General features: G+C 40.3%; 1 long non-coding RNA gene across 1 annotated transcript in view; it reads left to right on the forward strand.

Moving 5' to 3' along the window:
* Positions 1-18143: 18143 nt before the first annotated feature.
* Positions 18144-26734, forward strand: part of LOC117237660 — a 160427-nt gene continuing 151836 nt past the window's right edge. The window contains exon 1 of the long non-coding RNA XR_004494044.1: positions 18144-18569. This is a non-coding gene — a long non-coding RNA (uncharacterized LOC117237660). The remainder of the gene's footprint in view (positions 18570-26734) is intronic.

Consider the following 26734-nt stretch of genomic DNA (forward strand, 5'->3'; position numbering starts at 1 on the left):
ATATAAAAGAAGTGTTTTATATCGTTTCGTGAGATAGAATACTACGTAGTACAAACATAATTCTTATACATAAATTTTCGCATTAGCCTTAAGAATGAGTGGGAAGAATATCCGGCCGTTTGAAAACTTTATCTACCAAATATATATAAAAATAAAAATATAAAAGCGAATGGATAATAAGACACAATAAGAATGATGAAAAGATCTCAGAATAATAACAATCTGTTATAAACTTTTAAAACAAAATTAAAGCGTTACAACTGCAGTGAACCATTAGACAGATTACACGCAGCCTCGCTAGATAAACGACCTGCATTAGTAAACCACGAAGGAATTCCTTTTTAGCAAAATAACACCGGGAGAAAACAGATAAATCAGCGATAGGTGATCGTTTCTCTTTGAAACGAATCAAACGACGATATAATTTTATCACGAAATAAATTCAAATTACATCTTCGTCAAATCCGAAACTTACGATCGTAGATATCTGTACAAACTTATTCTAATTTTCAATTATACACGCTTCTTTTTCTGGTCGTATCTACTACAAGGATCTAAATTCTCACACACAGTCGAATCGCAATAAATTAAACCGACTGTTACTGGGATCACGGGAAACGATACGTTTAAGTAACTCATATTGTCCCTGATAGTAATTCACCAAAGTCCCCAGAAACTCCCTAGCATGCCGGGTAATCCCGAAACAAAGCAGCGACACCACGTGTCCCCTTCAGAATCGTTCGGTGCCAAGACGGTATCCAAAAGTTTTGCAGGTTACTGTACGAGGCAGGCTGTGCACAGACGACGTGTCACGTATCAGTGTGTTAGGTAGAAGTGCGCTGTTGCGAAACGTTCCGCGCCTGAGCACGGTAATGCAAGTTTGAGCGCGGGCCTATACAGGACACGTCGCCTGGAATACCGGTATACCGGCGTGGCAACGCTCCGTGGATCTGTTTTGCGCGGCAATAAGAACAATTATGATAATAATTGAATGGTTAACGGTGGCACGGCAAGAAATTCCTACTCGAACTTCGCCGACTGTCGTCTCGCTAATACTTTACTTATTAGATTGCTAGACGTCGCGGCCGCTAATGGAAAACGTGCAATTGAGTTGGCTCGATGCTGATGGAATCTAGCTGGGCGTGTTGTTACGTCTCTGCAACTTAGTTCCGAAGCGGCACGTTTCTTTGTTACGTTCATTCGCGGGGAAATCGAAATAGCGCGTGGAATTCTTTTATTTGATGGAAATGGAAATTTAAATGGTTACTTCACTTTAGGTTACGTTGCCCGCTATAATGAAGGATCTTTCGTTCCTCTACGGAGTGGATAACGTATGGAACCACTTTATTCGCTTCTTTATGGGAAAATAGGAACGGTACGAAGAATTCTTTTATTTGGCAGAAATAGAAGTTTAAGTGAAAACTTCAATGTTAGGCAGAGTCCTCGGGTACGATTTATGGTTTCTCTTCGATCTCGGCAGTCTATCTCCTTTCGTAGCAATATTTCGTTTAGTTTAATTATTCGAGAAATTCCCGCAAGTTCCATTGCTCGAGATTCTCGAGAATAATTTCTAGAAACCAACGAGCGTAGAATGGATGAAACGTTTCTTCAAAACAGTGGACTTCAAAGGTACAGAATTCCTGGATTATCTGGGATGAAAATCAAGACCCTTGAAGATCATCCGTATAGATCGTGTATACTGTATACACTGATTGCAGGCACGTCTATCAATTATGCACGTACGTATCCACAACGACGCGGCAGAGATCACATATCGAATGGTGCACAGTGGCAGCGTTCAATCGCATGCCACAGTCGTGTCGATATGCCTGTGTAATCCATGCATTCTGCCAGAGGCACAAAGGTGCCGGGTCTTTTCATCCTCAGAGAACGATATTTCCAGCTGACTTGTAGACGTGGCTAAGACTCTCGCATAGCTCACACGTTATACCGCGGTAATTTCGTCCAAGAGAAACTAACGTCAGCGGATTTGAAACTTTCGTTGATCGTTCGTCTTTGAAATTTTCACTAATTCGTCTCCAGGTTCATCCTCCAGGTTCATAACAACGACGAAAAAGTGATTTCTAATTTCATATTACAAAACGTTCAAAAAATCGTCGACTTCCTGACAGTTTTCTAAATAGAAACTGCCGAACTTGAACCAAAATACACAGATGAGAAGTTTCATATGTCTCAGGGTTAGCTGATTCGGCACGCGTAGATCGGAGGGAATATAAAATATATAAGTAGGGCAACATAGATTCGCTAGTTATACGCGAGGAATCAAAATTTTCTAGCCGCTAACTTTTAACGAATCGAGTTTCCCGCCAATCGTCTAAGGTTGGAGGACTTCCGTACTCTGTCTCTCTTTCACCCTCGATATCTGCAATCTTCGCCTTTGACAGACTGAGTAACTCGGCACGACTAAGAGCGTTGCCAATTTACATACACGGTTATCGCAAAACAACTTTCCTCCGCAACGTTCAACGTAACAACTTGGAAACTCGTCGTCGCCAACTTTATGGCGGTTTTCCTCAAAAACACGTGCCTAGGAACATGTAGTAGACGAGAGTAGAAAAAAAAAAAAAAAAGAAAAGGAAAAAGAAAAGAATTAATGAAAAAGCACGGAGGGTGAAATAAAAATGTCTAACATCCGAGGAATAAGTGGAATTTTCTCGAGAATGTGTTAGAAAAATGAGAGTGGATCATTAAAACGGAGTAACGAGTTGCTCCTTTGTCCTCGTGCGAGTTTACGATTCGTTTTAGCGAAATAACTGCTTTACGCGCGGCGTTCTGTGGCTCGAAGTGCGGTCAAGTTATTGAAACGCACAAGGGAAGCGTGATTTTTGAGATTTCTGTTGGAAGATTGTCGGTGACATAGATTTCGGTCGAGCTGCGGTTTGTTTGAAAGGATCGCGTTGCTCGAGGTTGAGATAGGTCGAAGGCCGCGCAACGCGTTTCATTCTTCGTTATGATTCGACAAGAAAGATTTTCGTTTGCAATTTTTAATTACGTTATTTTAACGAGATTTTCAACGGAGTTATATGTGCGTTGTAAAAGTTGTCAGGATTCGTATATTATACGTATTGTTATTTTGAAAATATATAAAAGGAATCTAATTTTCCTTAAGCTTTAAAAGAAATGTAAAACAGCGAATTTAATTTAAGTTCACTGGAGAAACGAGAGAAAGACTGAAAGAGAATATCGAGTAAACATTTTCCGAGGGGTCTACAAAGAAATCCAACGCCACGTTCATTCTATATATGTACGTGAGAATCGAACGACTATCTTCTTCGCCATTTTCAATAAATATAGGAATAATCGCGCGCGCATGTTTGCACCATTCTCGAGAGCGTTAACGCTTCGGATTTACAGCGAAAAGGATTTCTTGACTGTTTCCATGCCGTTGCAAACGACGAAACTCTTCCGCGCCTTACCAGTTGCCAACAATGGAAATCGTTCCATGACCTGCATTATACCCATAACACAGATTTACGATGCATACCGCGTCCCCTGCAATATTTGCGGCGAATTTGTCATTTCGCCCGCTGCGGTTATTACTTTCTCGTTGTTGCTGGTCACGGTGATATCCACCGCTGTACTAAACAGGGGAAAACGAATCTCTGCAAACGATTACAACGTGTCGCCTGTCGTTAGTGTCCTTAAAAAAAACTCTAATACGATTCGATCGATTTGGTTCGTTCTCGAGAGTCGTTGAAATAATCTGAATTATCTGACAAAATTGTTCTATAAGTAGTTACGTGCATGTTGTAAATCATAAAAACGACAAATTCGAAATTCCGTTCATAGTACGCAATAAAGCAACAAAATGCACGCGGTACGCAAAAATATCCAGAGTGAAATATTCGTCGTAACATTCCGCTAGCTTCGACAAATCTTTATTCAACTTCCATCTCTTCTCTTTTCATCGCGAAAATATAAATTTACACAAACGTCCCTGGCCTAACTGTAACACATTATTTTTCTTTCTCATTTCCGAATATAACTTTGCTATGCGCAGACATTACGACGTATTACGTGTCTATATAATATCGCATAGTCTGGGCTTAATTCTGCACGAATTTTCGTCTAGCCCGGTAATTAACCTCGCATTCTCATTCCACGAAACCGTATACCGTGATCATTCGTTTACCATCGACGCTTACGAACGCGATACCGCGTCTCGCTTCGCTAGGGAAAATGGCGTCGTTTCCGGTGCTCAAAAACTCAACTGCCCGCGTTATTCTCCGATTACTATCGCGTGTTAAGTGTTAAATAATTTTTTTTCACTCTTTTCCCACGCGTGCTCCACGCAGTCGGCCAGCTTGTTTAATTGGGACAATCATCATCGAACGATTTTTTTTTCACCGAGAACGATTCGCTTGTTCCGGTCAAACACACGCGAGCGAGCTCAAACGAGCACAAACGACCGGCGTACACGTTTTTTTCCGCCGCTACAACCAGATGAAACGAAATATCGAAGTTCCTCGTTTAATTTAACTAACTTGTTGGGATGTGCGAAACCCCCCCCCCCCCCTCTCCTATCTACCTCGTTCATTCCTTTTTCTATCTACAGGGTGTTAAGGAAAGAGGAAACGATATTTATACGTTATGATTCTTGATATCGAAAGGTCGTTCGAGGCTTATTTTTCAAACAGTTTAATTTTATATTTTGAATAGTATTTTGGTTAACCAAGAACAATTTGCTATTCGTGATACCGTGTTGCAACTAGAAAAGTGACTGAGAAGAAAAGTAGCACAGAGACTGCAGATATCCAGACACTGACGAAAGTTTAGGTAGAGAAGCGTCGTCTCAGGCTCGTTTGCCAAGCTACATACAGTTTAACACCCTGTATACACGTTTCTTTCAATTTTCCGTATTTTTCTGTTTTCTTTTTTTTTTCGATAGGAAGAGGGATATTTCTGTTTTATTTCGCTCGTATTATGCGTTCGACGTTTCCGAACAAGGGTACTCTCTCGCTTTATCGATCGACACGCGGTATTTTCCATCCCTTCCTTTACCCCTCTACAGAGGCTCGTCGGATCGACGGTTCTTTATTTGTAAAAATGAATTTATTAAACTTCGAAAAAAGTGCCGATACCACTCGTCGTTATCTAACCCGCCCGCGGCGGCTTCTTCCTGCGATTTCAAACTCGCAAAAACACCATGATACTCGTCGAATGTGTGCGAGTGCAGAGGCTTGCTTGCTTGGTATTTTTTCTTTTTTTTTTTTTGTGGAAATGGTATCTTGGTAATGCATTGTTCATTCTACCTGATAGAATTTGGTTATAATAGAAACTGGTTCGGTGTAATTGGGCATTTGTGCCTGTCACGGCATAAGTTTGTGGGGAAATTGCGGTGGCAGAGGTTGATAATCGTGACAAATTGGTCGTGATGTGGGTTATGCAAAACGTAAGAAGGTTACGTTTGTAAGAAGGATTTTTACTCGATACGAAATGATAACGAAAATTAGAAAATTCTTCGCGATTTTACGTGTCATCATTCTTTTCGCAAGTTTCTCGCTTCGTTTGGTTAACCGTATCCGATTTTGTATGGCGTAAAGTTTATGTAGGGCGTGCATTCTTCTTGCTCTTTGTTTTATATAGAGTTGTGTTTTAAAGCGTGGTTAAGATGTAAAGGGGAAGTCTTGTAGCCCCACAGGGGAGGCGATAAACTACTACTACCACTACTGTTACTAAATTACTGTATAAATGTTAAAAAGTTCTCGAAATTATAAATACGCAGAGAATTCACTTAATCCTTGTTGAAATTGAATTGAAAATTCGCAAAATTCGTTCGTCATACACATTCTACGATACTAAAATAAATACAGAAGCGAGAGATCTGTGCTCGTCTGGTTCTTCGTGGACGATGAAGGATACAGGACGGTATATTCGTCGTCGGTGGCCGTCGTCCATTATACACGTTACACTGACAGTCTAATATCGTCCCGGGAGGCTGCAGGATTAACTTGAAATTTAATGGGTTTTCGAATTGCCATGGGAAGAGAGTCATTTGCGAGGGAGGTGTTGGGGGCGCAGGGATTTATGGGGGTTGCAGCCCTCTTGAAAAAATAGAAATAAATATATCGCTATCGGAGGCTTAATGGGTTATTAATTAAAAGCGTAGCTTCTGAAGCTTTTCACGGCGCTACGTGTTTGTTATATAATAAATCGGCCTTTGCCACCTTGATTTATGGCTATTTAAGCTACATTCGTTCGAAAGGACACGCTTTCCAAGTTATTTATATCGTATTTTATATTGCGATTAATTCGTGCCGATATCCGTTCTCTTTTACCGGGTTCTCCAAATAAATTATTTATTAATAATGTTCTATAGAAAAGTTTATTACTCGATCGGCAAAACTCCATCTCTCAACTCATCGGTACGAAAAAACGGATTTAAAGTTGAAATTTGTAAGTTTACCCAGATTCTTTGTTGAACTCGGGCTGCTTCTTACGTTTCAAGTTTATCTTTTCATAATTTAAATATCCATCTCTGTTAAATCGGTATACACGAGACTGGAAAAGTTCTGCGGTATTTTAAAGTTCTTTCGAAGTGAAACGGATTTTCCCTGCAGCGGCCCACGATTTTTCATCTTCAATTTCATCTTCGAATGCACGCGTGCATTTATTTTCTTTGATAATGACCACGGGGAAAATGGGAACGTAGTTAAACGCAGATATAGGATAAAAAAGGGAGAATATGAAAATTCTATTAAGAGATCTGCAATTTCCGCGATAGATTCGTACCTTCTGAATCAATTATCAACGCCTAAACGATCGCGCATTAAAGTACCGGCCAGTTCTATACCTAAATAATTGAATATTTGAATACTTTAATGGATATTTGAATATCGAGCTATCCAAATATCAGAATTTTCCGATATTTGATAAGTAAATATGTCTCAATGTTAAAATATCCAAAGGTATACATACGAAATACCAACAAAATATTATCAATGGTTCGTTAATGGTAAAAATTTTTACTTCGTCATTTGAATTATTTAAAAGAAGAGAAAAAAGAGTACCAAGGCGATAGAACAGTGACTATTTCCGCGAACAGTCTGTGCAGGTTTCAGTTTACTTAAGGTCCATTACATTTTCCACGGGCCGTCGATATTTCATAGGGTCGACTATACACGAGCGCGCAACACCGAAATAGAATGTACTAATGTTCTTCCACGAGGTTGAAACCTTTGTAAATGCGCGGAAGCAAGAAATCAGGAAACACTAGGCGGAGCTTGTTAACAGGAACTTCTTTGAAACTTTCTGTTCGACGTTTGAACGTCTCTCTAAATTAGTGAGCTTCGGAAACGTGACTAATAAAAAGCGGTAATAATATAGCAGTTTACTTCGCGTTTCTACATCTTCAACCTTGTATGCGATTCGTTTCTAGAACCAGTCGGATATCCTGTTTCACTCCTTTAAGCTCAACCAACTTGATACAAAATCGAAAAAGGAATTACGAATCTATCAGCTTGCAATTAACGTCTAATATTTCGTATTTAATCACGTAATTTATATTTTCTCACTGGTATAATATTTATTTATTCTTTCGTCTCGTATCATATCGTATGATATCTGTATATCTCATCGATGTAAATTTTTCTAACCGCACGAAGAAGTTTCTCGATGTAGAAAATGAAAATATATATGAAATTTAACGCGATTGGATTTAATTACTCGTATAATACGTTTCGTCGCTGTTACTACGACGCTATTGTACCGATACCATGCTAGTGGTATTACTAGGGCGATATCCAATTTTTACTTTACGCTAACAAATCTTTACGTTACACGTTTCATCGTGCAACTATCCTAAATTTCGAATAGACTCTCGCTAAAATGCAAAAGAGTAATATCGATTTCTCGAAAATTCTCGTGTAAAATGCTTTGAAATGTTGGCGAGCCGTGGCGCATGGCCTTCGGAGACGCCTGGAGGAGCGCACGGCCCTGCTCCAACAAAGTGTAAGTACGCAGGTAGGAACAAATTGCTTTTTGCGAGTGACGCTACACGCGTGTATGCCCGTTCATAAAGCATGTATAATAAACACGGTACTGACGTCGCTGCGCTTGCGTGTGTTCCAACGGAGTCCAACGGGTAGTGGGGATGGGGTGGTTTCGCATCGATCCTTCAGCTTTATCCGTGTTACCGGCCCGTACAGTGGAAGGTCCTTCATTTGTACAACCTTGGTCATCCTTCGTCGCTGAATGTCAGCCCTCCTCGCAGACGGATGGCTTTTCCTACGTCTCCACCTTTGTCCGCCACCCCTATCTGATCTTGCCTGATCGCACCACCTACCCGTGGTTTTACGTTTCAATAAGTTTCTTCCACCGTGTCATTTTGGTTCGCACCGACATTCTTTTGTTAGAGATTTCGCTAGGTGACTGTTTTACGACGGAGAATCAGTTTATCGATATTTGTATTTTTAATTTCGACTTTGACTAATTCTCAGGAGGAAAATGTTTTAAGACGTGAAAGGTTGGGCTAGTTCGATGTTGTTGCAATTTTCCTTCCAATTTAACTTCCACTTTACCGGTCTTCTTTATTTGAACATCGAGGCAAAGAATAAATTCATCCATACTTTACTTTTAATTAGCAAGTGGAAGATTTCACTTCCAAATTTTTACTTTTATCAGCTTCAACCGTAGTTTTCCTAAGATTAGTTAAGGATTCTCACTAGCTCAAACGCTTCTGTCGAACGAAAAGTTCGCTTATTAACGGCTCTACGTATTATCTTTAATTGAAAAATATCCGAGAATAGATTCCATCGTGAAATACCGAATTGCACAGTGGTTTCTTCCGCGTAACCCAAACCTGACCGATCCCGTTAAAGTCATCTATGACCCGGTCGAGGGTTAAGGACCCGCGTTTCAACCGTTGCGCTTCGTATCGGATAACTGTTCTTTCGAGATCAATTGATATCGATCGCGTCTCCCGTTGCAGATACATGTAAAAATGCACGGTATCCGATTCGCATCGCGCATCCTATTGTTGCATCGTATTCGTCCACGTCCGGATGTTAACAAGATTCAACCATAAGGTATTCCGTGGACGAAGGCGTGGATTTTCCTCGCGAATTTCTCCATTTCACGGGCGATTTGTCCACGAGCGTGCGAGGTCACTACGCGACGACTTTTTAAATCTCGTCTGACGTCTCGCCAGCCTCTTCCTCCGGCATCCTAACCGATTTTATCGTCGCAAACTGATCCTAGATGCCGTAAATCGCTCGTTGTTAGTTCCGCCACATACAGAATCGTTCGTCCACCGAGTTGTCTTCGCGTTGAGGAGCCTTGGTAGTTGGGAAGTTATGTCGAATGGGACCTGTGACCGAATTCTTTCCAGTATACTCGGAGCGGTCGCGAGTTATTTCGTTGGGAGAAAATGATCGTGAAATGGGTGTCGTTGGTTAAAAGTGCCCCGACATTTGTCTATTTTTCGTAGGATGCCATTTTGCCACGGTGGATTTCTTCTTTAATGATACTGATTATCGTTCCAAGATATTGCAGAATATTATTCAGGCGTTGGTGTAGATTAATTTATCTGCTTGTATAACGCGTAATAGATTAGATTTAGATTAGGTAAAGATTCGCTTCGTTAAATATTATAACGTCGTTGTAACATTTTTAGAAATTTTTATGTCCGGCTATACACACTGTTTATATTTGTATTATGTATGTAGTATATTTTTATTTGCTATGTATATGTTTGGTTTGTACTCACTCGGTTAATAACAATAACGATAATAATAATGTATGACATACTTATTACTGTGTTACTTTATATCGATATCGTAAATATTATTGCTTATTTTGTGTATCTTGTGGATCGTCGCACTTTAAAATTCTCCATAATCCAATTTTTCCTCTTATCGCTAACGCTAAACGTTGCTGAAAGTTTCAAAAGCGCAAAATTTTTGTACCAAACACCGTGAAGCACGTTCGTGTAGGAATTTTCGTTCCTAATAATAGCCGTCTATAAATGTGAAAAATAAGTCGAGAAATTCGATGATCGTCGACATTCTGATAAAACACGTAGAACTATGTCTTTTTTTCGTTTTATTAGCAAAGTGGCGGCCATGCATAGCAGCCGAGGAAGTTCGGGAAAAGTCGCTAGCCATTCGTCTGCCGGTGTCGGTGCTTTCGGTCAGCTTTAAAACTTCTTCGGTGATAGTTTGTCGAACACCGTGAGAACAAGCGAAGGATGCTCGAGTTTCCAACCCCTCTGGTCTCGCCTCCTGGAAAAACGGATAAATTAATTGCTTCCGTGTTCGAACGTGCCGGTGTCACTTCGTGTCGTGCGATAATACCCAGTCGGTTATTGTTGATATTTGAAAAATCGACGTTCTTTGAATATCGAAGCTTCCAGAGATATTTCCATCGATGAAGTTATACGTCAGAGCTGATATTGAAATAAAAAGATTGTTATTTTTTCAACAGTGAAAAATAAGTAGAAATAAGATACTCGAAGGACGAGTGTCCTTCGAATATCGAAGCGTCGATCGACGAATTTCGGTGAAATATCAAAGTTAATACCTATACGATGAAATCGTTACATTTAGCACGTATTAAAGATCGATAATTAAGAGATACGACAAGCGCATCTGCGTGAGTTGTACTCGGCTACGTAACATCTTTTCCAGACAGAAATATTTAACAACTTTAGGAATTATAGGTTTATAGGTATGCAGCGTCGAAAGAAAGATGTACATACTGTTGCTTGGCATAATTCCAGTTATCCCGGTAGCAAATAGGATAGAAAGCAAAGATTAGTCGATAAGGTCATGACTATGATTCCGACCGAAGTAAACGAAAGTCGATCAATTTCTACGAAATCTTCCAGAATTCGGAATACAGATAAAATGCTTGAACGATCCTTCTTCCACTTCACTTTATTCCTGAAAATGCGTCCGTAGCCAGGCAATTACAGAGCTTTAGAAATTTTGAACGCGACGCACAATCAGCTGCATCGTCTGAACCGAGAGTCGGAAGTGGGCAACGGGTCCATTATCATGGCGAAAAGTTAAATGAATTATCTTTTCAGACGGTGGTTGCCTTTATAGGCTGTTCGAGGGTCATTATAACGGGAGCTTGGCGAGATATAATCCGAAGATGCAAAACGTGGAAAAGTTGGTAAAACTGACGTTCCGGTAATTAGATTCAACGGCGCAAAAGGGCAACCGCGCTGCTTGACAGCGGAAAACTTGCTCCGATCCATTTCAATGAGCGATTATAAAATCCGTCTGCGGCTCTATATACAGAGAAACTTCCGGCCCCTGGCACCGTCCCGTATTTTGCAATTATTATTTTCATTTACATAGTAACCGGCCTGTCCTTTGCCCTTTTCCTCTCACAGAGTAACATTACTCCTCTTTTTTCTCCTCTTTTCTCTCTCGTCGATCGTTCGATTACAAATAGATCTGGCGAAGGAGACCGACGTTTAACCGTCCCTTTCGCCACGCGATGGGGTAGACAAAGACGCGGATTAATCGCAATTTGCGTGTATGCAAATGAAAGAACATATCCATCGATGCTTTGCTGTAGAAATATCTACGTTTCTTAATTTCATTATACAAATACACGCGAATGATATTGCATTCTCAAACGACGTATGCCCGCAAGTTCGTTTATCTCGAGTAAACGACACGAATCGAACGGCACATATCTAAGATAGATATAAAACAGAGTATTTCCATCGAAGGTGATGAGATTCATGAAAAATCAGTCGATCGATGTAACCAAAATTTTGTAAACAGAGAAAATATCTATCCACGATTCTCTTTTCCATTTTTTACTAAACGAATCCCTCGGAAGACTTTCATCAGTGGCGATATCACCGCGTCTCGTTCCATCTTAAAACCATATCGTCTCACGACGTAAGCTTGCGTCGAAAAATCGTTATACACCAAAGTCCCTCATGAATCGTTTGATCACGGCTGTTGGATAGCTTGGTAAAATGAAGGAAGCACCTTTGACTCCAAAACCTTCCCTCTTCTAACCCACCCTGTCCTAAAAGGGTTTTGATATGATAGCCCTCTCGCAAACCCATAAACCATTAGACGCGATACATAATTATTCACGCTTCATTTCGTTTTCCCATTTCCTAGCCACGTCATAGAAAGGAAATCGAGGATAGCTTCAAGGATAGCATCAAGTTCGGTATGTACATCTTTCATAAGTATCACGACACCCGCGAATCAAGAATCGGCGAACGAAGGATCGCTGGAACGAGAAATTAGTGGGATATTTTCAAAACCTTCGACGATTGGGTCTTTGATCTAGAAAAGGGAAATTTTCGATGGTCCCCGTTGAATGGTCAGGCACTGTCATTCGTACCAAGTTCGAAATTGTCTCTACAAGAGAGTGGCTACCAGAAAGTATTTCCACGTAGTCGTCTTTTCCATTGAAACGCTCCGAAGACGAATAATACAAATTTCTTCGAAATACTCATCGGTATACCGATTACAGTATTACATGTTTGTAGTTGCATTATACGCGAGTGATACGAAGAACGTACTTGGATCTAATCGAATAGCTAAATGGTGCGCTCTGGTACTTGCTTTTTGTAGTCACTATAGATTCGGCTCTAGTTAAAACTACATCGTTGCTTCTTCTTTCGAGTACTCGGCAGATGCAACTATAGTTGGCTTCGAAGCTACTTGGAATATGCTTGATCTCATGGCTACCGGGGTTGTCCTACGTTAGCAGGAGGAGAAGAGTGGCGAACGAGAGAGAACAGAGAAAAAGAGGATGATCACGTTGCAGGGGTGGGTGGAAGGCTGGCTGCGCTTGTCCGCAGGCTTGTTTCTGCGCTTTGAGCATGCATTCTGTCGTGCCGCGAACATGGGCGAGTTAACCAGCTCGCGACTATCGCGAAAATAACGCCGTGGAAATCCGCTTGAGCGGAAACGGGTCGTCATTCCATCGATCCAATCTGCCCTCCCCTCCCCCACTTCATCCCTCCTCCTCATCCCTGTATTTCTTCTTCTTCGTCCTTTTTTTATTATTTCTATACATCCCTTTTGATCTTTTTTCGTTCTCCTTTCCTCGATCTCTGTTGGCTAGAGAGTTCGGCCTTCGCGTTTTCGGCCCGAGGAAAATCCGGCTACGAAGCGAAGCTACTTGATTTATATCGCGATAGCTTGTTTGCGTACAAATATATTCCTGATGGAAATCGGCCGCTTTGACTCGCGCCTGGTGCTCTTCGCGATTTCAGGGTAATTTTATTAGCTTTCATGTTGGACAAATTTTCGTCCGTTTGTTTCTTCGACTGTTTCTTTTCTATTTCGTTTTGAATTGCAATAGGATTTTCCTTCGGCAGATCTTCATCAACAACGCGAGAACAATTCTTCCGCTAGGGAATTTTTGTTTTCTTGGTTACCGATCCAGTGTACCATTCGTGTAACTCTTTCCTGCTTGCATTAAGAAACGTCGTCTTCTTTACGTAAAATGCGTTTTATGTCGTATTTTTCGTATTTTAACGTATATTTACATATTTTTTTAGGGATGTAGAAAAATTTATTTCACGTACAAGTACTTGGAGATAACCGCCGGCAATAAAAGTTTCGATAAAATATATTATTCTTTGATGGCTTTGAAATGTCTACAACCCTTCGATTTTTTGCGCAGCGTGTGCGGTTTTACGTGAAAAACCATGTTCAAATAAAAATTCAACAAGGACATCAACATGTTCCTAGCTGGAGAAACTTAAGAGAGCAGAAAAGTATATTTTCAAAAATTTACAATTTTCATCGAATTTTATCGGGATTTTGAAACAATGTTCCATATATATTATACTTTGCTAATGTCACCGATATCATCCTGCCTGTACAACGCTGGCCTGTACAACGTTACAGTGTTCGCTGGAAACGTTCAATTTGTAGGATTTTTAATGGAATAATGCAAGTTTCGTTGTATTATTCTCAAAATCTAATCTAACTAGTTTCAGTTTCTAGAAAATATCTATCTAATGTGTTTAATTAAAAAAGATAGCTTAGGAAGCGCTATTTAAAAATTCCAAGTTATTTTGTAGCCGTTGTATGTTAAGGATCCGCGAGACACATTTCACTATTTGTCTAGATGTCTAGAAAACGTGCTTTCTGTCTTTACAACGGTTCTCATCCGTGTCCCATCGATGTGTCGATGACCCAAATCGGAATTTATTAGAGCACGGGGTATGGAGGTTATCGGAGAAAAATGGAGAAGCGTCGCGAGATCGTGTCTAGCCATAAGTAGCGATCCCAGATAGGGGGTGGGCCATAGGAGCCGGCTTGCATAAGATATCTCCAACCTCTATGCATCCTTGTACATGTACACACGCGTTCATAAGTATTAGCACGTTTACTCGTATCGTACGAAACGCGATATTCCATATACATTATCAAGTAAACGATTGATCGATCAGGATTTTTCACTCGCGTTAAATAACGATTCCAAGTATACGATGGAAGTTGGTAGAAACTTTGTTTTGCGAGAGCCCGGGCAAATTATTAACGGATTACTGATACTTATGGTAATATAACAATACATTTCTACGATACTCGTAACGTAACGTAAAACGATTTTCCACCAAAGTTCTACTTTTCTTAATACGTTTCGGAAAATATAAATTTCCACAAAAATTCACGGTCTGACCATAAACTAGGATATAAAATCGTGTTTTACAATGTCAAAGCGACCATGTTGCGAGCGTTACATCCGACTGTCAAAACTCGTTACCATCTAAAAAAGTGAGAAAATTTAACCAGGATCGTTTTTATCACGAACCTTAAATTTTTTACGAGCTTAATCGTTTTTCATCGATCGCTCGAACTCGCTCAATTTTTCGAAAATGTCCAAATACTTATGAACGGGGGTGTACACGGGGGGTCGTGTGTATCCACGAGCATTTCCATTCTGTCGTGTACACGTGGCGGCATAGTGTGCACAACGGAGATAGGGGAATGTAGTGCACCGATGTGCCGCGGCCCCGGCATGGAATTATTCGTGTACAGATAACTCGACTTAACGACATCTAGAAGCGATACTTCAACGCACCGAGCATGGAAAATTGCGCTGATAATGCCTGCATACGTTCTTGTTATTTCGCAACCCGCCGCCGTACCTACGCGTCGATTTATCAGTATACGTGTAATTTGAATTTCGACCAAGACACGATCTTCTCCAAGAGCAGAGAAAGATCAAGAACGGTCCGACTTATCCGCAAATCTATATTTTTATAAATCTATGGCATATTATAAAAAGTACCGCGCTTTCTATATTCTTTATAAGTTTTTCTCTTTACGTTATGTGCGTCTCGTGTATTTTTGTATCTTAAAAGTTCCCATAGATGCATAAAATTCGCAGTCCAGTTATAATTCCTGCGTGCTGCGACGTGTTTCCGTATCTTCGAAAAACGCATTACGTTCTTACGATAATGGACGAAGAACCGTTTTATAGTTAAAATCGCGATGCAATGACTCGGGGCGTCGTGAGATATAAAATATAATTAAAAACGACATAAATGTTCGTTTTATCGGACAATTGGAAATTACATGAAAGTTGCTGTATGAACTTGTTGCTGATTGCACACGTAGGATCTTGTAAAGACAATTACGACGATTTTCATGGTGCCAGGGGGAAAGCAGATTGCGACACTTTGCACAGAACGGGCGATATTAATATACACGGGCTGTATTAGCGGCTTGCATGAAATTTGAGTCAGGTATTAATCATATCCCAGAGCTTCCATACTAATTTGCTGATACCGATGAATCGCATTAAACATCCCTAGTACAATAAATTTCTAATACAATCGACGGTGTGTTACATGAACCACTGAACCGATTAAAGTTCCCTGTACATGTGCAATATTCGCGAATTAGAACGGTTAAATGAGTGCCTCGTCAGCCTTTGCCCGATTATTAACTGGCCCAGAACAAACCGTTAGTGTAAACGCGTGCGCCACCGTATTTATAACTTTGAAAGAAAAACTACGAAAATAGGGAAAAATGTGGAAGAAAGATACTAATACGCTCTGACTTTGTAATTAGCAATTTCACTCGCATATTTAGTAAGCGATCGGAAAATTACGAAAACGTCTAAGTAGAGTAATCGTACGAATTTGCCTTTCTTTATTTTCCTATCTTTTTTTGTTTCTCGGAAGTTTAACTTTGTAACGATACAACGAATCACGGCGCAACGAATCTGTAAGAAGAATGAGAGTGACGCGAACGCGTTTAGGATAAACGTCGGGATATTAAAATTCGTACGACACTTTGGGATGCTCGCGAATAAAGTTTGGTTGGTCTGGTTGGTAATAGCAGCCGGCCACGGTAGCTCGTAAAAGATGTTATAAAATTCTAGTAAGGAGTTATGCGTGTGTCTAAAAAGCGTTATTAGGTCGACTTTATAGCGGCAGAGCTAGACTATCGAAGGAAGTTCTCCCCGGTAGCGTTTCTTTAAACTTACTTTCGGCGTGCTCGCCTGTGCAAACGTGTTCGCAAACTCAATCGGGAATTCTCAATGCACAGTAGACACCTTTAAGGAGAAATTGGCGTGCTGTTGAAGCCTCTTAGCGCGTCTACGTGCCCCGATGAATCGGGCCTTTCTTAAATATCGTCGGACGCCTGCCGTCTACTAAATCTACCGAACGCGATCGATTTTCCAACCTTAGAAAATCTATCGAAGCGTACGGACAATGATGATAATAATAATAACAACGACGATTTCATTTACGGTTACAAAATTATGGTTTATCGTGTAGTTATCGCGCCACCGATAAACTTACATTTAATTCGTTATACAGGTATCCGAGTTGCGATACAAGTCGGAATTATAGCGCTTCGAAATTAAATTTCTAGACTCGAGTATTTTATGCTTAAAAATGGTATCGTACGCGCAATAAGATGCGTCATTGACACGCGTTAGTCGAGTTTTAAGTGGCCTCTCTAAGCTCCCAGATAGTCAGCCATCAGGAAACGTTTAAACCTGTCCAGCAACCTCGCAAACCGACCAGCGAAATTGCAGCGTCCTCTCTTGTTGCCTTGTGAACTCCGCCATTGCGCGAAAGTTAAAAAGACGATTACCGTGGAGCAATATAAATGTTAGAAAAAGAGCGTCCCGCGGTCGTAACTCTTCAATGCCAGTCCTCGTTCGCCATGATAAAAGGCTCGTATAAAATATCGCTATGTCATTGAAGTTACGTTAGTATTACACCCAGTTATCTTTTCTATCCGTTGTTTTTTCGCAAATGTCTCGAAACGCGACACTTTCCTCCTGGAGATTAAGAAATCGAATCTTTCGAATATTCGAAAAGTTGTTGCCTCTATGTATATGTATCCTCTAGCGAAGATAAAGGTCGGTTGATTCGTGAAATATATTTTTTAAATTGAATTTTTAAAACTGCTTCGCGATCTTCCGATAGAGAAGCGACCAATAATTGCTTTATATCGTTATTAATAGCTCGTTACATTATACGCGTGCTGAAAGAACACGTTGCGCGAATTCCATTACCGAGTTGAACAAAAGGAATTCTACAAAAACAATGCATCGTTTATCGCGCAAAACGTAGGTGAAAAAAAAAGCGTGACAAGGAAACAAGATATCATTGTTCAAGCTGTGATATTGGTTTACGCTTTTCTTTCTTGTTTCAATCCCTACATTGTATCCTGTTTTATACATAACCAATCGTGTCTTTAGAGACGAACGTAACTTCTTTACGTTGAATTTTCGTAGGGATTAAATGTTGCTATCCTATCCATCTTTATTTATTCACGTTTCATACGTATATTACAACAACTAATTTCTCTGTTCTTTCAAAGAACAAAAACGATAAATTTCCTACTTAAAACCACCTACCAACAATGGTGCGTCGCTTTTTGAGAAATTGTGCCGGGCAACGGCAATTTTCTTTGTCACTTCGGCGTCACGAATCGCATCGTAAGGCGAGTGGTTAGTATTATCCGCGATCGGACGATATTAATTAACTACGAACAGTTAAATTCCGATGGCGCTTTTCGAAAAACTGCGCCGGAGAAGGCACTCTGCGCGTCCTTTGTCGCGAACGTTGCCTCTCCCGAAGCATTGTGGCATCGAGGGGTGGGGATATGGCGCGTCGGGGGTAACACGCATGCGCGACGCACAGGGTTGGTCGCGTTGCCTGCCGACTCTCCGACCCGGCGTCGTCGCCAGTTATCGGCGAACCGCGATTCGATCCTCGTCGTTTCGAGCCGCGCTAGCGACGAGATGTAAACGCGACTCGACAAAGTTTTCTCGTACACGACGTTGCTCTCGTAAACGTGGCGTGTCGGCTATACACGCGTGTTCACTCGTTACACAGGACCATATTTTCTCGTAGTGCGAACGAAAACCCTTGGATTTCGAGGCGTCTCGATATTATTATAAAATATACTCATCGCGAAAGGTGTTGTGTGTGCTACGATCATTTCTATTCATTTTCTTTTTCTTTTTCTTTTTGGAGCAAACTTGTCTTTGGTTTTATTCGGTGGTGACATTTAGGACATCGAGGTGTACGATTCGAAAGGAGCGTGTGGTGAACGACGGTGGGAAGCACGAACTGCAGTTAGGTAAGTTTATTTATGATTTTAAACGATTCCGATGAATGAAACACACACGGTGTCTATAGTGTTTTTCGTATAAAAGCATTTCACGCGTCGGCACGTTTTTATAGGGAAAACGAGATATTCGATTTAGATATTTTAAATTACGCGATTGAATGAGAATTCGGGATTGTTATTCCGACCTCGATGATCGTCAAACGTATTTTCAGGGTCGCGAGCTTAAACAACTTGTTCCTATATACGTAAACGTCGCTCTGTTTTACCTTCTACTCGTAAACACACTGTTGATGTTTTTTTATCTCGATGTAGATTGCGTTTGAATTGGCTTTATGTACGGATATGGCGATAGATATATACGTTGTTTTCGTGTCTCTTGCATAACTAATTGCATAACTAATGTTATCTCTCTGTTTACAAATTGAAACGCGAGGCGTATGAGCGCGTCGCGGTACGAACACAACTGTGACGTCGTCGTACTCGTACATAAAGCTACCCCGAATTTGAAAAGTAGCTCAAGAATGTTTACTGAACGGCGGGGGCTACAGTGTAGGAAAAAGTTGTGCAGCGCGACTATCTTAACGTATTTACAAATTTTAGAAATAGGCACGCTCGCTCGGATAATTATTTAAATAAAAATTAGGAATTTGTGTATTGTAATAATTGTATACGTTGTAATATCGATTAACGACTTATTTCTCGAGAGAGATAATTGGGAAAATGTGCAACTCGAAGCGTCGAGTAATTGAAATTGTCACATTTTTCGTAATTTCGTTCGACGATTAGCGTGTCAAAAGATTGACAGAGGAATTTACAAAATAATTTCACGGAGGATCGAGGAAACGTTCGATAGGTTGGATAGTTAACGATTTAAAAAATCAAGTTTTTAAATGAGTATCAGGGACGTAGGATTTTAGGAAGCGATTTATTAGGGAACAATCGTAGTGCGCAATTACCACGTTCGTTTCACCGACAGAAGCGATTGTTGTCGTCAGCCTTCTTAATCAGAATGCTTAATTCCAGCGGTGCAATAGCTTTAACCTTCGCGACGGCCCTTGAACTCGATCCGATCCAAGCATCGTTGTTTACTCCCCAAATTCACATAGAATGCACGTAAATCGAGCCCTCGGGCACTATTACAACTTTTCGGCAAAATTTCATTGGTAGCCACAGACTCTTCTATTCTCCTTCGCTCCTTTCTATCCTCTTTTGTCTTAAAACATCGGCTCAGGCTCGTGATAGATTATTCCCCAACCAGTACGTATAAGAACTTTACTTCGCTCGAATTTTCAATTTCAAATTTTCGCCTCGACTTATAAAATCGAAATATATATATATATATAATAGATATGTACCATAATATTTCGTATTGAGTTTTTAAAATGAAAGGCAAAATAACGACGTTAGTTGCTATAGGAATACATTTTTGTTTAAATAATTTGTATTTCATAATTATTACACACACTATTTATTTAAACGATATAAATTCTATTGACTACTTCCTCTCTTACATTATCTTAAATGAAATAAATTTGTAAAATAGATTATTTTAATGCTTGTTATGTAATTTTATGTACTGACGATAAAAATGTTTATGGGACAAGGGGTTGATATTAATATATTTCATTTATTACCGTGAAACAACTTTTTACGCAAAAAAAGATCGTAAAAGATTGTTGCTACCCTTGCTCGAATTAAGGGTTGCTTTACACCGTTCGCTGCACTGTACTCGAAGCATCATCAAGCCTACGCAGCTACGTTTGAAACCGTAAACGCTAACCAGTCTACATTTGTTGGAATTCGTAGAATGTAGGGAAGACTACGCGCGTATGTTATCGTAGAATAACTCTGTCGCAAAAATTTGAATCTTAAAATACGTTTGCTGCCTTCGTGTAAATCGACGATCGTCCTATAGTTATTCTTGTATACAGTACGTTGCATTCTACTTCGAGCTGCAGGACAAACTTCCTGAATTGTAAACACTATTTTCCTTGAAATACATAAAATCTACGCAACGATCAAGCGTACTAGGTGTTTTTCTTCGTTGTATCTTCGAGTTCCGAAGCCATATTTAGCAACGTAAACAGTAACCAGTCTGTTTTTCCTTGAAAACGCAAAAAAGAAGTTGACGATATTGTAGAAATGTCTTCCACATACGCGATGCACCTGCTTTAATTTCAATATTGCGAGACATTTAACAGTTAATATCGCAAAATGCGCAATTTTTCGCGAAATCGAATCGTGAAATATCTCTGTTACCTTCGTTCGAATTAACCTATTAATCTAGCGTAATTTTGTGAGTTGGTTGCATTCTATTACCGAGCTTATTTTTCTCTCAATATATAAGATCGATGACGACAAACGCCTATTAAAATACTTAGCGACAATTTGTCTTTGAATGTCGGAAAATAGGGGTGGCAACTTGACGATTTAACGTAATCAGTATTCAGTATTATGGAAAAACACCCTTCCACCCAAACTTGAGCTCTAAAATACACCTGTTACACTTACTCGAGCCAATAATAATCGTTGTATCATGATCCTTAGGGTCCGTCGCACCCTACTTTAAGTCTCAAGAACCGCTCGAGCTCTGACATGGCAAATACTAATTTTTATATATATATTTTTTAATACTTTTCCTCTGCGGAATCCGAAATTTCTCGAATTATAAAAGCATTCGCAGAAAACGGGTCGACTTTGGAGCGCGTGATACGCAGATAGATTTACTCGGTCGTGAGCCGCTACGTCGATTCCGAGCTCGTTAACCAGCAACGTTATTGTTCTAAGGGGAGCACTAATTATGAAACGGGGTGATACTTACGCCGGGTTTGGTAGTGGTTCTATCGCCGAGAGTCGATGAACGCTAATGTTTCGAGCGTGTTCCTGGGCGCCGCGTGTACAGTCGAACCTCGGCGAAGCATAGTTCGCCGAGATATAGGCGAGTTGTGGCATCGGTATGGCTGATATTACCAGGCCGGTAATGTACTGGCCGTCCCGTGCGCGCTGCGGCATTTCTCAAAACTTTGAAGCGGTCTGTGGTTACAGTTTGAATTGCTTCATTAGATCTTACTTGTACGGAACTAAAGCCATCCGGTTCAATCCAAACGATGCAACGTTTCCTACCCTCTATTCCTCTTCCTATCTTTCTCTCATCTGTCTGTCTGGCTGTCTGGGTTACTAACTACCTTTGTGAGATTTCCTACTGGCATCGGTTTCGATTTTCGCCAGAGCAAAGGCCTCTTCGTTTGTGATTGCCACAGGATCCACTGGATGTCCGTTGAATAGCTAGTTCTCGTGTTAGCGTGTGTAGCCTATTCGCAAACGAATTACAGTGCGATCGTATTTGAGGATTTTTTCTCGTGGAGGAAAGTAGGGCTTCTTAATTGGGAATTTGGGACAGAATGAATGACTCGGTACGAAAGATTTTAAGGGGCGAACGCGGGGGCAAATTTTAGTTAAAAATAGAGAGAAATAACGATGTCAAAGGAAGTATGTAATCATGGTACTAGTTACGGGCTAGTAGAGTTTCTGTGAAAGTGTGTTGGAAGAGAACCGAAAAGTATATCTACCTGTTATTGTTATTCACGTTGATCACGAGGCGATTTTTAAGTCCTCTCGTGAACTTTGCATCTATGTATTCTTTGGAAAAATTAATTTTCCAAAAAGAAACCACCCTTTTTCGCTCGTGTCATATCGAATTTATATATTATTTGCAAAACTTAATTTCCCACAAGGAATCGCCATTTTTCCACTCGTGCCACAAGTATCAAACCATTCTGTGATATATGACAGAGGATCGAAATTTGTCAAAAATTTCCAACATCTTTTGATGGGCTTGGAGATGGTGCGTGAGAATCGAGACGACGTTTATTACAGGAACGAGCCGAAAAGGAAATATGGAAAAGGAACCGCGAGGAAAGCTGGCTAACGTTTCCGGTCGCCGGAATGAACTTTCGTTACGAATTCAGCTTTTCCAGCAATTTTCATGAGAACACCGAACGACAAAACCTCTTTCACCCCTTTCACCCCTTTCACCCCTTTCACCCCTCCACTTTCTAGAAACGCTCGATGTAGCGTGAATGCTGATCGTTGCGAGAGAGAAGCTTCGTGTGGCGAAATTAGCTGTCGAGAAACATTAGCATTTATTAATATTCATCGTGAATTGTTCGTTGAGCGCAATTCTTAAAACATCGATGCACATATGTAGAAAGAGGTATTTGTAGGACGGTGCGTTGTCGATGTTTTCTGGATTGTATTTGTTTAATCTTGTGGCATGTTTCAGAACGATATCTCGATCTTTCTTCGTTCCAGTTGGCGTGTCTCGAATGTTTCGAAAGATTGCCTCGATGCGTTGGTCGTAATTTCTTTTTTTTTAAACATTGCAGACCTGATAAATGGAAAGTCATATTTTTATATCCGAGTTCTCTTGCATGATTGACCTCGTATCGTTAGTCAAAATTTTACAAGTCACGAATTAAAAGTTATCGGTATTCATAAATCTTGTTGCAAGAATAAAGCGGGGATTTAGAAAGAAATTTCGCAAATTGAGATATTTTACAAATTAGTTGATCGTTCTACTCGACGTAAGATTTTTTCATTCTAAATAACTCTTGGTAAATAAAAACGCTTGTGATCCAAGTATGTAGAAATGAATTTTTGTAAAAATAATTTAGCAAACTTTTCGAATATAAAGTCTTTGAATTTCTTTAAATATTTTTCTGTATTCGTTCGTAGTATGTTCGTAGTATTATTTCGGTCCAAGTATTTCTCGATGTTTTTCGGAATATTTGGTCAAATATTTCGTGGAAAAGTTCGTTTAAGAATTGCTTAGTTATTAATTGAGAAAATAAAATAAAAGTAAATCGTTTTTTTTTGTAAAATTTCATAGAAAATTTTTAATATCCCCGGTCTTTTAAATCCTCGCAATAGATAAATTATTCCCAAAGATATTTTTAAACATCGTACAAAAGATCTCTTAAAATTTTTTGCAAATAGCTTCATCGAGGCAAACGAAACTCAATTTTCTCTTATTCGCTTCGCGAAATTTTCAATCCTCTAGATCTCTAAAAATAAACTAAAATTACAACCACTGATATTTCGAACTACGCGTTTCTTCTATAGAAATTCTTTTGCGAATTATTTCGTTGCTCTAGTCAAAACTGTCAAAAAATCTTCGCTTACTCTGTTCAAAAAGTTTTGAATATTTTCGATTTTTACTTCTCAAAGGATAACAGAACAAAAGTATTGAAAAATATTTCAAAATTTTCCGACGAAATAACGTTTTCCGACTTACATATAGCTGTGAAAGGAAGGAAAATATAGAGGAGGATAATATTGGGTTCATTCTTGTTATTGGATGAAATTTATATACGTCGTTAATAGGAGACAGCAGGGGCCAATACACGTATTAATTAAAAAATAATTTGTTTTTCATTTCTGTATCGCGATTCGCGAAGCGGCGGTGTTTTAATTGGAACTGAAAAGTTGCCTGTGTTTCCGTGCCATTAATTACTCGGCTTCCTTTGATTTTCTGTTCCCCTATCTTCGATATTAATTTCCAATAAAAATGTTTGCACCAGAATACAAATGCATTCTCCGTTATGAAGCATTTTATCTCGTAATAAATTAATTACTCCTTCAACAAATATACGTTGTTGCGCTAAACTCGAATGATTATCGATCAATTACATATTAGGCTAAGTATATAAAAAATTTCGGACCTGAAATTTGCCCAAAACTAAACCGTTCCGTATTCGATATAAATGACAAGGCAAATTACTTTACTTGGCCGAAATAACCCTAGTTTCGTCTATTATGGGCACTTGTACGCTTGATACAAGCCTAGCACAAAGTTTAAAAGACAAATTCCATTATTCAACGACTTCTATCCGCAACACACCAGCCTCGAAAGAAACCTCAAACCCGTGAAAACATAAAAGACCAAGAATGGAGTCAAAGTTTCCCCAGTTCCATCTTCGTTAATTCCCACCTAAAATTCTTCGTCCCCTGCGAAACTTGAGTGGCACCCTCTGTCGAGGGTGATCACTTGGCGTGATGTAAAACGCATAAAAATTACGATTCCTTGCACGGAAGGAAGCACCCTTGTCAAAAAAGAATGGAAAAAAATGATCAGATTCTGAGGACACGGAAAACAGAGCGGGGAATGGAGGAGAGGGGAAGGGGAATGACGAGAGAAGTATTTCGTCGGCTGATTTACCCGGAGCGAGCTACGTGGCGTTCAATCTCCATTTGCCGGCACTTTTGAATAATAAATCCGCTAATAACAACGGGGCCGGTATTAAATTCCGCGTAAACGAAGCAGCCGTACCCACGAGTCGATACAACCCGCACGCCTCTCATTTCCTTGCACCTCTCCCATTCTCTTGCACCCTGACACGCACGCACACGGATAATACACACATATCGGTTGCTAATTGAATACACGTCCGGCCCGAACTTTAATAATATCAACAGCGATGCATACATTAAGCGACGGCTAAATTAACCAGCCGTATGGTCTCTACCTGTACGATGACTCGCGACCATCATTAACGTCCTTAATGAAACAGGATGAATCGCTAAATACGGATATTTTATCGAGCGGGGTTGTAGGTTACTCTCAAAAGTAGTTAAGGATTGAAATCTAGTAATTTCGAATTAGTAATCAAATTTTAGATCTTTAACTTTCACTAATGATATAACTTACTGGGAATAGGGGTGCAGGCTACTCTCGAAAGTGGCTGACTCGCGATAGGGTAAAATTCTCGTAACACGCAAAAAGATTTCAAATCGAAGTAACTTTTTATTAGCAACTGAGAAACAAATGTCGATTATAGAATGTCATTAGACACGGGGACGAAAAAGCTAGAAAATCTGCAGTAATCCTGGAATAATAACATTGTTAGACACGATAGCTGAGACCGTCGCACACGAGACTTAACCTCGAAACCTACGTTAAGTTAGGTCTGAACGTGTGTAGGGTGCTTGACAGAGAAAACGCGCGTTGAGATGAAGGCAATAGAGAAAAAAGCTGGATGAACGGAAAGAGAAAGATTCGTAGAGAAGAGCCGGGTTGGAGTGGTCTAGCGGCGGAAGAGAGGCTCGCAAGGGCAAAGAAAAGCGGAGGCAGAGGGAAATTTCGCTGGCCGAAGAGAAAGGCTTGGATTCCACTCCCTCCAGCTTTAGCCACCCTTTCCCCTTCTGCTCGACCTTCCCCAAAACATCAGCCTCCCTCCGGTCTCCGGGGGTCAATGTCTGCAACCTTGCTTCTCGCGACGGTGGCGCCGCACAATTGCAAATCCTGCGCGTGCTACGACGCGAGGCTGTCCGACGGACGACTTTATCTCTCGAATGGATGCAGCAGAAACAACTGCCGGGCTATGATCATCAGCCATCAAAGTTTCGATAATTATCTTTTATTAGAAACGAGATCTCTGGCAAAAGACGAACAAATTTTACTAATTTTATTATTTCACTCGTACAATACGAAACAGCGGCTCGTTGCTATGTTCCCGAAAATTTGTCTAAAATGAGCCAAAATCGTAATAATCTTAACAGAACTGCGAGTAAGGCTGAACAGTAATTAAAAGGGCTCAGGAAAACGACTAAAATGCATCCACAGCGAACAATTTCGCATTTTCAACGTGAAATTCAAGTTAGGCCAGTTTATCCGTGCTTTTATATTCCATCGTAGTTGCGTGCGCAGTCCACGTACATATATGGTGGACAGGATTTGACTACATTATTTTCGTATCCGGATTTCGACCTCTCTTCAATCCCTGTCCTCGTCTTTCGCGGATTTCTTTCGTCGGCAATTTTCTGCATAATATATCCGAGGCTCCGGTTCGCGGGGTCAATGTCTGCCAGCTCGGTTTCCGTTTTACTCGGGACACGAGATATCTACCTGCGTGTGTGCACACACGGGTGGATAGGTTACGCGAGTCGTGAGATCCACAGGGTGTCTGGTTTCTTGCTACGCTTTGTGCCAGACAACGATATATCCAACTGCGTGCGAGCAGTTTCGCAAAAAGCAGGAGAAACGACAGCTGTAACGCGGATCTGCTTCGAATTAGGCCCCGTGGAGCTCCTGTTGCCAAGGTAGAAACCTCGCTGAAAGATTTTTTGCCTAATTTGCACGTTAGGATGCGAGATGTTAATTTAATTTGAGAATTTTG

Source organism: Bombus vosnesenskii, unplaced genomic scaffold (assembly GCF_011952255.1).
Source record: "Bombus vosnesenskii isolate JDL3184/JDL3185 unplaced genomic scaffold, Bvos_JDL3184-5_v1.1 scf7180000013395, whole genome shotgun sequence".
NCBI classification, from domain to species: Eukaryota; Metazoa; Arthropoda; class Insecta; order Hymenoptera; family Apidae; genus Bombus; species Bombus vosnesenskii.